This window comes from Mchenga conophoros, linkage group LG22, assembly GCF_057382185.1.
Source record: "Mchenga conophoros isolate Kocher_MC1m ecotype Shallow Benthic linkage group LG22, M_conophoros_male_GT1.1, whole genome shotgun sequence".
Taxonomy (NCBI): Eukaryota; Metazoa; Chordata; class Actinopteri; order Cichliformes; family Cichlidae; genus Mchenga; species Mchenga conophoros.
In genome coordinates, this window is record NC_140546.1 from 4,140,327 (window position 1) to 4,152,057 (window position 11,731).

General features: G+C 39.6%; 1 pseudogene; it reads right to left on the reverse strand.

Moving 5' to 3' along the window:
* Positions 1-2,669: 2,669 nt before the first annotated feature.
* On the reverse strand, positions 2,670-7,207 carry LOC146548561 (Ig kappa-b4 chain C region pseudogene; annotated as a pseudogene).
* Positions 7,208-11,731: the final 4,524 nt, after the last annotated feature.

Consider the following 11,731-nt stretch of genomic DNA (forward strand, 5'->3'; position numbering starts at 1 on the left):
AAACCAGATTGGAAAACCTATAAAACAAAAGATATTTAAAAGAGATAAAAAAGGAGTCATGAAACAAAACATTCAAATAAAAGAAGACAAATTGAAATAAGATGTATTCTGAAGAAAAAACGTAGATTCTTCCTAAATTTATTATGAAATGTCTTTGTTCAGTATTATGATGAATTGGCTGATTCAGTTATAAACAACACCATGAGCTCATGCTGCACCATGAGCCTGATCTAGGTCTTTGATGGAGTCAGTCAGATGATTTCCATAGAGAGGCACTTTGCATCAGCAGCACCATGCTCCAGTGCTCTGGGAGAGTTTATAGTCCTGAGAGTTGAACACTGGATGACTGACAGCTGTCCGGACCAGTCAGAATGTTGGTGTTTGGAAAAACACCCATCTTTTTGCCTGGTACCAACAGAAAGATGGAGGAGTTCCTAAACGTCTCATTTACCTTGCTAGCACTCGACAATCAGGGATTCCAGCTCGTTTTACAGGCAGTGGATCAAACTCTGACTTCACTCTGACCATCAGTGGAGTCCAGGCTGGAGATGCAGCAGTTTATTACTGTCAGAGTGAACACTATCCTAACAGTCAGTGGGTGTTCACACAGTGAAAAACAGTCGTACAAAAACCTCCCTCAGTCAGACTGAACAGAAACTGAAGTGACTGCTGCAGCTGGAAGATACTGCAGAGACTGATACAGTTCACTGAGGACACACACACACACACACACACACACACACACACACACACACACACACACACAAAATGAAGTGATTCATCACAAATTTGTGTCCTACATCGCATGTATGTTGTGTTCAACTTTCAAATATATATTTAACTAAAGAACAAACGTGGGCCATTAACCCTTTAAGACCTACCATAGAACCAAGTCCGCCAGAGCTTATATTATATTTTTACATGCTGTGGAGCCATTTTTTGGAGCATTTCAAGTTGCTATACATCAATACAACCATTATAGCCCATATTTTAATAATATGTCTGCATTAAGTGCATAGTAATTACATAAATTGCAAAAAAGTGCAATAAACTACAAAAAAATTTAAAATCGTTTTTGTTTTTTTAACATATATTTCTAGTTAGAGAAATTTAAGAGGCTTATCCCTCAAAACTGTAAATACAAAAAAGTTGCACAAACTAGTTTCCCACCAAAGGAAATTTATTTTGAGTGTTTTCATAGTTTTATTTTTGAGATACACCAATTTTCATATACTACAGGAAAAACGAAAAAATATATTATAGTGCAAATTTGCAAAATAACAGCATGTGCATCAAAATAAACTATTTCCAGCAGTGCAATATGAGTCCTCAGCATCCCAGAAACGACACAGAAAGTCATGAAGTCAAATATAACTTTTAAAAACACAAGTATAAGCTCATGAGGCCACGATGGTAAAAAAACTACATTTCCGCAAAATGACGTCACTTCCGGTTTCGGGCAGGTCATGGCGGACATGTGATAGTTCGCGCTGATGGACGTAGGAAGTGTTACAAACAGCTGATCGGATCGGCAAAGCTGTTTCTGGAATATTATGTTTTTGTTGCTACAAGCGCTTTTTATGCAGTTTTTGCAAAGCTGTATGTGGAAGGAAACTGTGACTGAGGACAAGCTGATGGCATCAGATGTAAGTACAACTCCTCCGGTTTCATATGCAAAAAAAATTATTGCGCTAGCTCACGTGGTTGCAGAGCTACTGGGATTTAAAAATAGTTACGCAAAATGGAGCGTGTCCGCTCCTACCGGTTCTAAAGGGTTAACAGATACCAGGATAAGTCTTGTTCATGACCTTTGACCTTAGAGCAAACACTGAATCTATATCAAGATAAAATAATCTGAATCCAAAAAGCTGAAAATGTTCCTGATCAGTGAGGCTCAAAATAAAAACAACACACCTGTGAATTTAAGTGTAAACATATCATCAAACATGAACATGAGTGAAAAAACTGTTATTGAACCGAAGGTGTTTTTTCATAGTTTGTTCATGTCATCATTCATTTAATCTTCTCCGTGTTCGTCAGTGAAATTAAAACTTTGTTCTTCAGATTCTTTCTAATCACTCCTTGCATTCGTTGACTCTCCTGTCTGTGAGTTCTCCTCAGAACAAACAGCTCATTAGAGACACTAAAGACTCTTTCTTCTTTAGACTTGCTTTGTAGTCTGGTGAGACTGTTTCCGTGGTAACCAGGTCCCAGCATTGCTTCATGAACCAGTCTGTCTGGTACAGGTGAGCAACACCACCAACAACCTACCACACACATTTAAATAAACATAAAAATAACCTGAACAACTTTAAAACTCCTTTTTCAGCTTTTGCCAAAATGCAGATCTCCTTAATGGTTCTTTCAGCCTGTGTTTTATTTTACCAGTGTAAAATAAAGACATCATGTTGGAGTGCAGAGTTGGTCTGAATTCTTCTAAATGAAACATATATTCATCAAGTGCAGGTTTGTAGATTTGAATAAAATTAAATGTCTGATTCAACCAAAATTCACTTTGCAAAACATCTTTATTACCTAAAACATGAATGTTGTCATTATGAGAAAGAAAATAACAGTTTTAGTCTTTATTTGTTCTTAAAAAAGAAAGATGGAGAGACAGTTACAGAGTTGAGAATGAGAGCATTAAACCAGTATCAGGTTGAGTCAGGTCAGGACTGGGGACACTGGTCTCTCCTCAGTGGCTCTGAGACCAGAGCCTGGCAGCCCTGGGTGGCCTCACAGGTCACAGAGCCCACCTTCATCCAGCGGTCTGCAGGGAGCCTCAGGGTGCTGCTCCAGCTGTAGAGGCCGTCGTTCTGCAGCACCACGGGGCTCCTGCTCTCCTCCCAGCTGATGCTGCCACTGCCATCCACCTTCCAGGACAGACTCCAGTCTGAGGGGAAGCCCTTGTTGGCCAGACATGTGATTGTTGCAGTCCCCTGCTGTAGCTCCTCACTGGAGGGGGGCAACACTGTCAGGACGGGACGGGCATCACCTAGGAGACACCAATCAGCTTAGAGCACAGGGAGCACACAGCTGTCAATCAAACCACAGACAGTGGGACACCTTTACTGTAAGAGCTGATTTTCTCCGTTAAGAAGTTTCTGTCAGGTGTTTTTTCTGCTCCACCAGTCATTCACTCACACATTGTTTCACTTCCCTTTAAGAAACCTCTCATGCATATCAGCACAGAGAGAATCATCACACAGTTTGAGCTGAAATATGTTCAAACTACACTGGAAATAAAAGAAGCAGATGTGGAAACATTTACAAAACAAGTTTAAAATCATCAATATTGTACATGACTGACATTAATATTAACTGGAAACAAATAAATAGAATAAATTAATTAATTCAGCGAAACGAAATGCTCTTCATGTATATCTAAAACAATTTTTAAAATTCACACAAACTCAAAGTAATTTCAAACAATACTTGAAAGTTTTTCTTCTTTATATTATTGTTAGATTTTTTTTCAGTTTAATTTGACTGAAATGTAGACATAATATTTTGACAGAGCAGATCTGAATTATCCTCCACGACACAAGAGGATGATAAAAAATTCCAGCATCAAACTTATTGTAAAGCTACGTGCTTTTCTCTTAAAATCAGAAGAGAAATTGTTAAATGCACTTTAATAAAAAGACAGTATTTGATAGTAAACCAGAATAAACTTACGTCCAACATCCAGTCTGGTTCCTCCACCAAAAGTCCACCACAGTGATACAAACTCATTGAGGCGCCGTACAAAAAGCTCTGACTGTAGAGAGACGCGGCTCTCTGACTCTGAAACAAACAAACTCAACAAAATCATTCACTGTTTGCACAGCAGCCATGACTCAGCTGATGTGACTTCTTCAAATATCATCATACAATGTTAGTTTAAATACAGTTCAATCCATGAGCTTTTGGACGATCACATTTTTTTGTCCTGTCCCGTTCGGCACTGAAGCAATCAGAATTATTGTCTGAAGGCCAAGAAAAATTCTCAACAGATTTATTTTCTCAAGTGAATCAGTGCCATACTGGTCCACTTGATTGATCTTCATTATTTTTTTATTTTTTTATTTTTTTAAATGATTACAATTGGAACAGATATAACCGGGGGATCGTAAAGACAAAGACAGATAAGAGAAGTTTAAGAAAAGTAGAGGGAAAGAAAAACAGAGGGGAAGAGGGACAGTGAGAAAAGACAATGAAAACCCATGAGATCACCTGCTGGAAGAAAAAGAAGAAAACAAGCAAAAAGAGAACAACACAGTAGGGAGACCACAGCAACAACCTAGATAAGCATAAGTAAGAGTAAATAATAAAGACTGAATGCTACTGAGCAGCACAAAAGACCGACAGCAGACGATATGCTTAGAGGCAGCATCCAAGGAAGACGGTGAGTGTCTGTGCACACCTGTGTGCGTGAGTGCGCTTGTTTTCAAAAGGTTTCTCCATGTAACTATCTAATAGTAATTGCGGGGAGCCATAGCACTGCCCCCCAGGACATGGAGCAAGCATGGAGGACATCCAGGACCCAGACATCTAGATTCCCCCCAGAGCACAAGAGCCCAAGCAGGACCACTGGAGGGACAGCCGCCTCCCTCCTAGAAACAAGCTGGGGAGAGCCCCAGACGGGTGTGTGTGGGGGGGCGGTGAGATGGAGTCTAAGACCCAACCAGACATATAAACATAGACAAAGCTCTTCATAAAACATGCCTCATCCACAGACATTCGTATAAACACTAAATCCTATGCCTGAGTGCTTTCTATCTAGCATTGAGACAAATGTTCAGCATTTTACTCTCACCAGTCAGAGAGTCTAAAATATTTGAAACTGTAGCCTTTTGTGTTTGTCACTGATCAATATCTGAGTAATATTATTCATAATTAGGCACTAACGCACATGGTGTCTTGATGCACGCTCAATCATCCAGGTAAGTAAAACCCACAAAGTAGTGTTGGACGCAGCGTTTTCAGGGGGAGAAACGTTTCGTCACTCATCCAGGTGACTTCTTCAGTCTCAGCTGACTGCAGGTTTCTCCAACCTTAGAAACAGTACATTTGCATAATAACTGAAACCAGCCCACTGAAGGAACAATGGGCTGGGAGGTCAGTTCCTTGATCATTAATATGCAAATTCTCATAACCATTAATCAACAGCCACTGATCAATGGCCATGAGTAACACACATGGTCTGGTGCAAAGATTCAGTATAAGTTCTGATGATGTGCTGCTTATGTTTTTATGCTGTAATCTTTATAGTGTAGTACAGAGCACGATGAAGAAATGATGACTTTTCTTCGTGCAAATATTTACCATCTGTATTACCAGATTTTAAGTACGTCACAGAATAGCCTGCCCAATCCTCACAACCAAAGCTTGCTCAGCATAAGATGCACAATGTAAAACTTTGAAAAAATGCTTTTGAAAATAATCAACAAAACACAAATTGCTGATTTTATGAATAACTCAATGGATTAATTAAAAAGAGAAAGAGGAAAAAAAAGATGAAATTACAGCAGACAGAAATACCAAATCACTGATTCTTGAACACAGAGTAAACCTTTTATAATGGACAAGGGCATTTCCATGATTTCCATAGAGAGGCACTTTGCATCAGCAGCACCATGCTCCAGTGCTCTGGGAGAGTTTATAGTCCTGAGAGTTGAACACTGGATGACTGACAGCTGTCCTTCATCACAACAGAAGCCACAGAAATCCTCCTCATCAAAAACATGACTTTGATCTGCGTCCTCATCTGGACTCTCCTCTGCTGCTGCTTCACAGGTAAAGTCCAGAGAATCAAACTCCTCTCCTCTATCAACATCTGTCCCTCTGAAATGAAGCCCACAAAACCATGAAGCTGCTTTATGTTTTTGTCTCTGTGTCCTCAGAGTCCAGAGGACAGATCACAGTGACTCAGCCTGGAGCAGTGAGCTCTGCTGTGGGAGGATCTGTGAACATCAAGTGTACGACCAGTCAGGATGTTTATGTTTATAGCAACAATCAGCATTTAGCCTGGTACCAACAGAAAGATGGAGGAGTTCCTAAACTGCTCATTCACTCTGCTAGCAGTTGAGTATCAGGGATTCCAGCTCGTTTTACAGGCAGTGGATCAAACTCTGACTTCACTCTGACCATCAGTGGAGTCCAGGCTGAAGATGCAGCAGTTTATTACTGTCAGAGTCAGCACTACATTAACAGCCAGTATGTGTTCACACAGTGAAAAACAGTCGTACAAAAACCTCCCTCAGTCAGTCTGAACAGAAACTGAAGTGACTGCTGCAGCTGGAAGATACTGCAGAGACTGATACAGTTCACTGAGGACACACACACAAAATAAAGCCCTTCAACACAAATATGTTTCCCACTGCTATCTCATGCATGTTGTTTTCAACTTGCAAATATATAATTAACAAACGTTGGCCAGTAACAGATACCAAGATGAATCTTAGTCATGACCTTTGATAACCGCAGTGGAACAAAGCCATGACATCTAATCAAGTGTCAGGGCTGTCACCAGAGCGTGGAGTGAACCCAAAACAGACTCCGAGCTGTGGTGTGGACAATGACTTTATTTACAATGAGGTAGAAACACAACAGCAGTGAATAAAATGTGATCCGGGGCAAAAGAAGTGTAACATAAACTATTACCCACACAGTAAAATTGTTATGGCCCTGATCTGGCCCACACAATGTGCTTACACATGGCCCACATACCGCAAAGTATGACGGCCCTTTGGTGGCCCAGATCAGGTTTGCCAGACGTGGCCCACACATGGGCCAGCACAAGGCCAGCTGCAGATACAATGGTGGTCCTGTGCTGGCCCAGAAGAGTTTCAGCTCTGGCCCCAGATGTCAGCCTAATGTTTACCTTAATCAACCCATGTAATAACAACATGTGGCGGAACATAATAGTGCAACAATAACATGATGAAACTCTGTTCAGACCCTTACAAGTTCGCATATTGAGACAGGCCTCATGTGAAGCAGCAAATGCTATACAGGGCTTCACAGAGCTTGCATGGCCTTCAGAATTCACTAATACTCTCCAAGTACTTTCACCAAAAAGGCTTTTACTATCCAGATAGCTTCTTTCTCCTTCCATCTGTATCTCTAGCGTAGCTGATTGGTACATGAAGGCACACACAGGTGTCTGAGCAGCGCACACAGATTGGGGGAGGGTCAGTCCTGCCTCCACACCATTTATCCACATATTGATTAAACTTATGTTTACATGCTTTTTATCAGCATTTATTATATTTAATTGCTTTTTATCAATATTTATTCCCATTGTGTAATGAGTATTTTAATCAAAAGAGTATCAATATTTATGCTTTTAATCCTGTTTTTAACACTGGGTTACAATTTCATTAGCAATAAATTTAATAACCCTCTATATTAACAGTTACACACTATATAGAACAACTTTATAGAATTATATTTGTTTGCAGATGTTAGCAGCTATCAGTGAATAGTTATCAGCTATTTTGAAACAAAACTGTAGAGAGACACGGCTCTCTGACTCTGAAACAAACGAACTCAACTACATAATTCTCCACTTGGCCTTTACTGAATCCAAATTCAGTTTCTGCTTGTTTGTGGGTCTCTCTGCATTCAGTTTAGTATTTAATAACAGGAATGCATGCTCTGTTGAGGTGAAAGAAGGTGACTTAAAAATGGAAGAATATCCTATTTCTTTGCCTGTGAAAGTCTTGGGTGGTTTTTAAAGTTTAGTATATTAGCTGATTAACGATTTCCTGAACCTTATGCTAACTTTGAACTGAAAATACTTCATCTTTTTAACTTATCTTTGAATAATGAGGAAACAAGTCTTATATCTCCATGAAATGGGTTGTAGTAGACAGTTGTTCAATTACTTTTGAGTGTCTGGCGAAAAAATCCTTGTGGGTAAAACCTACACACCTTTCAATTCAAATACAATCAGAAAGTTAGACAACCGACTTTGTGATCTTGATTATATTAATGTGATTGATCTGTTACTAAACAGCTGTCAGGGGTTGCTGTGTGGATGTGAAGAAGAGGGGATCCAAACGCAGCACTCGTGGTGAGGATTAAGGGAGTTTATTGCAATGGCAGGATGAACGCACGAGCAGAACAGGGAAGAAGACTGGCTGACTGGACTGAACTGAACTGAAAGGCAAACATGCAGCGTAGACAGCAGTGACAACATCAATGACAAGACAGTAAGTGAGTAGAAACTGAGGACTTAAACACACTGGCTGAATAATGACTGATTGGAGACTGGTGAGTGAACAGCTGAACATAATTGAAGTAACACACAGGGAAAGGCTGGCACAAAGAACAGGGAGTGAAAACAGAGAATAAACCAGACATGAAACAAACTGAAAATGCTGGGTCAACGACCCAGGAACCCTGATAACAGCATGTTGGAGTCAGTCCAGGAGAAAGTCACACCAAAAGTTTCAATGCCCCGAAGATATCATTCATCATGACTTTTATAGCAGTAGCTGAATGAATGTTTAATTCTGTTTTTAATCTGCTGCAGCAGTTTGTAGTTAAGGAGAACACTTAGAGATCCCGAATGAATAAATAACAGACTAAAAACAAAAATACTTGGACCTCGAAAGTGCATCTCAGATCAAAAAATTATAATTATACTATTTTACATTTTTCTTGAAACATGTTGGCCGATTGAAATGACACCTGTGAATTCACAATGTGATGACTGCTTATGAAGCCATGCTGGAGTCACTGTGAATATTTCCATAGAGAGGCACTTTGCATCAGCAGCACCATGCTCCAGTGCTCTGGGAGAGTTTATAGTCCTGAGAGTTGAACACTGGATGACTGACAGCTGTCCTTCATCACAACAGAAGCCACAGAAATCCTCCTCATCAAAAACATGACTTTGATCTGCGTCCTCATCTGGACTCTCCTCTGCTGCTGCTTCACAGGTAAAGTCCAGAGAATCAAACTCCTCTCCTCTATCAACATCTGTCTCTCTGAAATGAAGCCCACAAAACCATGAAGCTGCTTTATGTTTTTGTCTCTGTGTCCTCAGAGTCCAAAGGACAATATACAGTGACTCAGCCTGGAGCAGTGAGCTCTGCTGTGGGAGGAACTGTGAGCATCAAGTGTAGGACCAGTCAGAATGTTTATAACAACAACTATTTAGCTTGGTACCAACAAAAAGATGGAGGAGTTCCTAAACTGCTCATTTACCTTGCTAGCACTCGATATTCAGGGATTCCAGCTCGTTTTACAGGCAGTGGATCAAACTCTGACTTCACTCTGACCATCAGTGGAGTCCAGGCTGAAGATGCAGCAGTTTATTACTGTCAGAGTGAACACAATCCTAACAGTCTGTGGGTGTTCACACAGTGAAAAACAGTCGTACAAAAACCTCCCTCAGTCAGACTGAACAGAAACTGAAGTGACTGCTGCAGCTGGAAGATACTGCAGAGACTGATACAGTTCACTGAGGACACACACACACACACACACACACACACACACACACACACACAGAGTGAAAATGTCATTGTTGCTAAAGGAAAAAAAAGTTGGAAATATATCATTTATTTTTAACAAATCATTTATGACCTTTGACCTCTGCTTCATACCAGCTCAAATAAATCTCAATTTCTAAATATCGATCATTATCAAAAATCATATTTCTGTAAAAAAAAAAATCTAACACTAAATGAACTCACCAAAAGTCAGTGAGTCATAATTATCTGCACAATTTAGCAAATACTTCAAATAGAAACTTTAAGTCCAAATCAGTCAAATGATCAAATTTCCATCTTTTCTTTCTCAGGTTTTTAGATTTTCTCTTTTTTGCTCTTCAACACTGCCATGGTCCAAAGACCTGTTGACTTCCTATTCATGTTTTTGATTATTAATATGATTCGTTTCATTTATTTTCTGTTTTCCAGTCGCATTTCTTCATCCCTCTGTTCCTTATGTTCTGTCAACCCGTGTCTCAGAGCTATTCTCTGGTTCCCTGTTTTATTTGGATTCTGCGTTCTGTGTGAGTGTATTCGTCATGTCTGATGAGGTTCAGCTGTGTCTGCCTTCTGTGGTGTATTCCCTCATTACCCTCTGTGTATATTAGTATGTGTTCTAATAATAGCACTGACACATGTTCACATTCCTCAAATTGAGTTATTAATATTTAAACAGGTTATAGTCAAAGGTCAGCTGCCAATCTCAGAGTTAACCAACTCTGACTTTAAACTTAGGAGTTAAAACTGCTTTGTTCCTGAAAGCAGTTGAACAAATTGAGTTGAGCTGGAATCTTGAGCTCTCAGTTTGAGAACAGATGAAGGTAAATTTATTGAACCGTTTACCTCGACTTAAGCACATACCTGTGTACTGAACAGCCCTCGTCAGTGGATCCCAACACCAGTATTTGACAGTAACAGTTGAGCCTCAACTTTAATTGGTAAAGAGACACCATGAGAACTGACATTACAATACTTTTATTTTACAAAAGTCAGCGTCTTTCAGTTCAAAGTTTGTTAGGCAGCTATTGCACATTTAAAACAACAACACAAACACAACGCAGCAACAAGAAACTATGCAGTATATTATAACCGAATACTTAAACATGACTGCACAACAACCTTTCAAAAGAACATTTCTAGATGAATTGTTATTTTCCTTCCAATACTTGAAACATTTTCTGAGCATCACTTTTTGGTGCATGGCTTGTTGCATGCATACCCCACCTGTCTCAACGGGACTATAAATACAACTATATACAGTCACATTTGTAAAAACAAAAAACTTTTATACTAAACACTTTTAAAATGTACAATTTTGAAGAAGCCCAGGAGCAATCCCATTTAAGAACACTTAGAATAACACAACTTCCTCCCAAAAGGCCAGAGGTTTCAACCACAGCTTTCCAGCATCAGTTCATGTAAATGCAGCTACAGCTTTCCAAATCCCAGGAATCCTTTTAATGCAGTGTTCATAAGATCTTTAAATTGATCCTCGTATGCAACACGTCTCGGAAGATACAGGGATAAGCTGCACATCGATGTGTATCCCTGACTCCTGATCATAAAAGTCTATGTTGCAGGACCCCAGTGGTGGAAGTAAGTCAGCCCCGGTTATAAAGACCAGCAGCTCTTCAAACGTGTGGTCCACCTCTTGCTCTGTTAAAATACATACAACTAGTAAATAAAGCGTAATGTGTAGGTTCATGAATAAAAGATTTATAATCAGTTACACTGAATGTTATGTAGAGCGGTTGCATTAATGACAATTTAGGAGTCAAAAACAGGTTGTTAGGCAAAACTAATACTGCGAAGCATCGTATAATGAAAAAGCAAAGCAATCCTGCCCTCCTAAGACACAGGACATTAATTTTTGTCCTCCGAGTCGGAGACCTGTATGTCAAGGACCCTTGACAGGTATTCATATACCTAAATGCCAAGAGAAAGAAAATATGTGTGTCGTCGTTAGGATAGGGATTTATGTTGGTGTGAGAGACTGTAGCCTACAAGTTCATATTGTTCAATGACAGTTATGACATGTTGTGTTTCAGGTGATTTTACAGAAAAAAAAACACCAAAATAACGTACTGAATACTTTTAACAAAAAAACTCTGTATATTAAATTACTTCTTAAAATACCTACCCCAACACTGATCACGAGAATAGACTCATTCTTATACAGCGCTTTTCTGCTCCACCTGCTCAGTGTTTTATACAACAACCTGCAACATGCTGAAACATTTCATTAC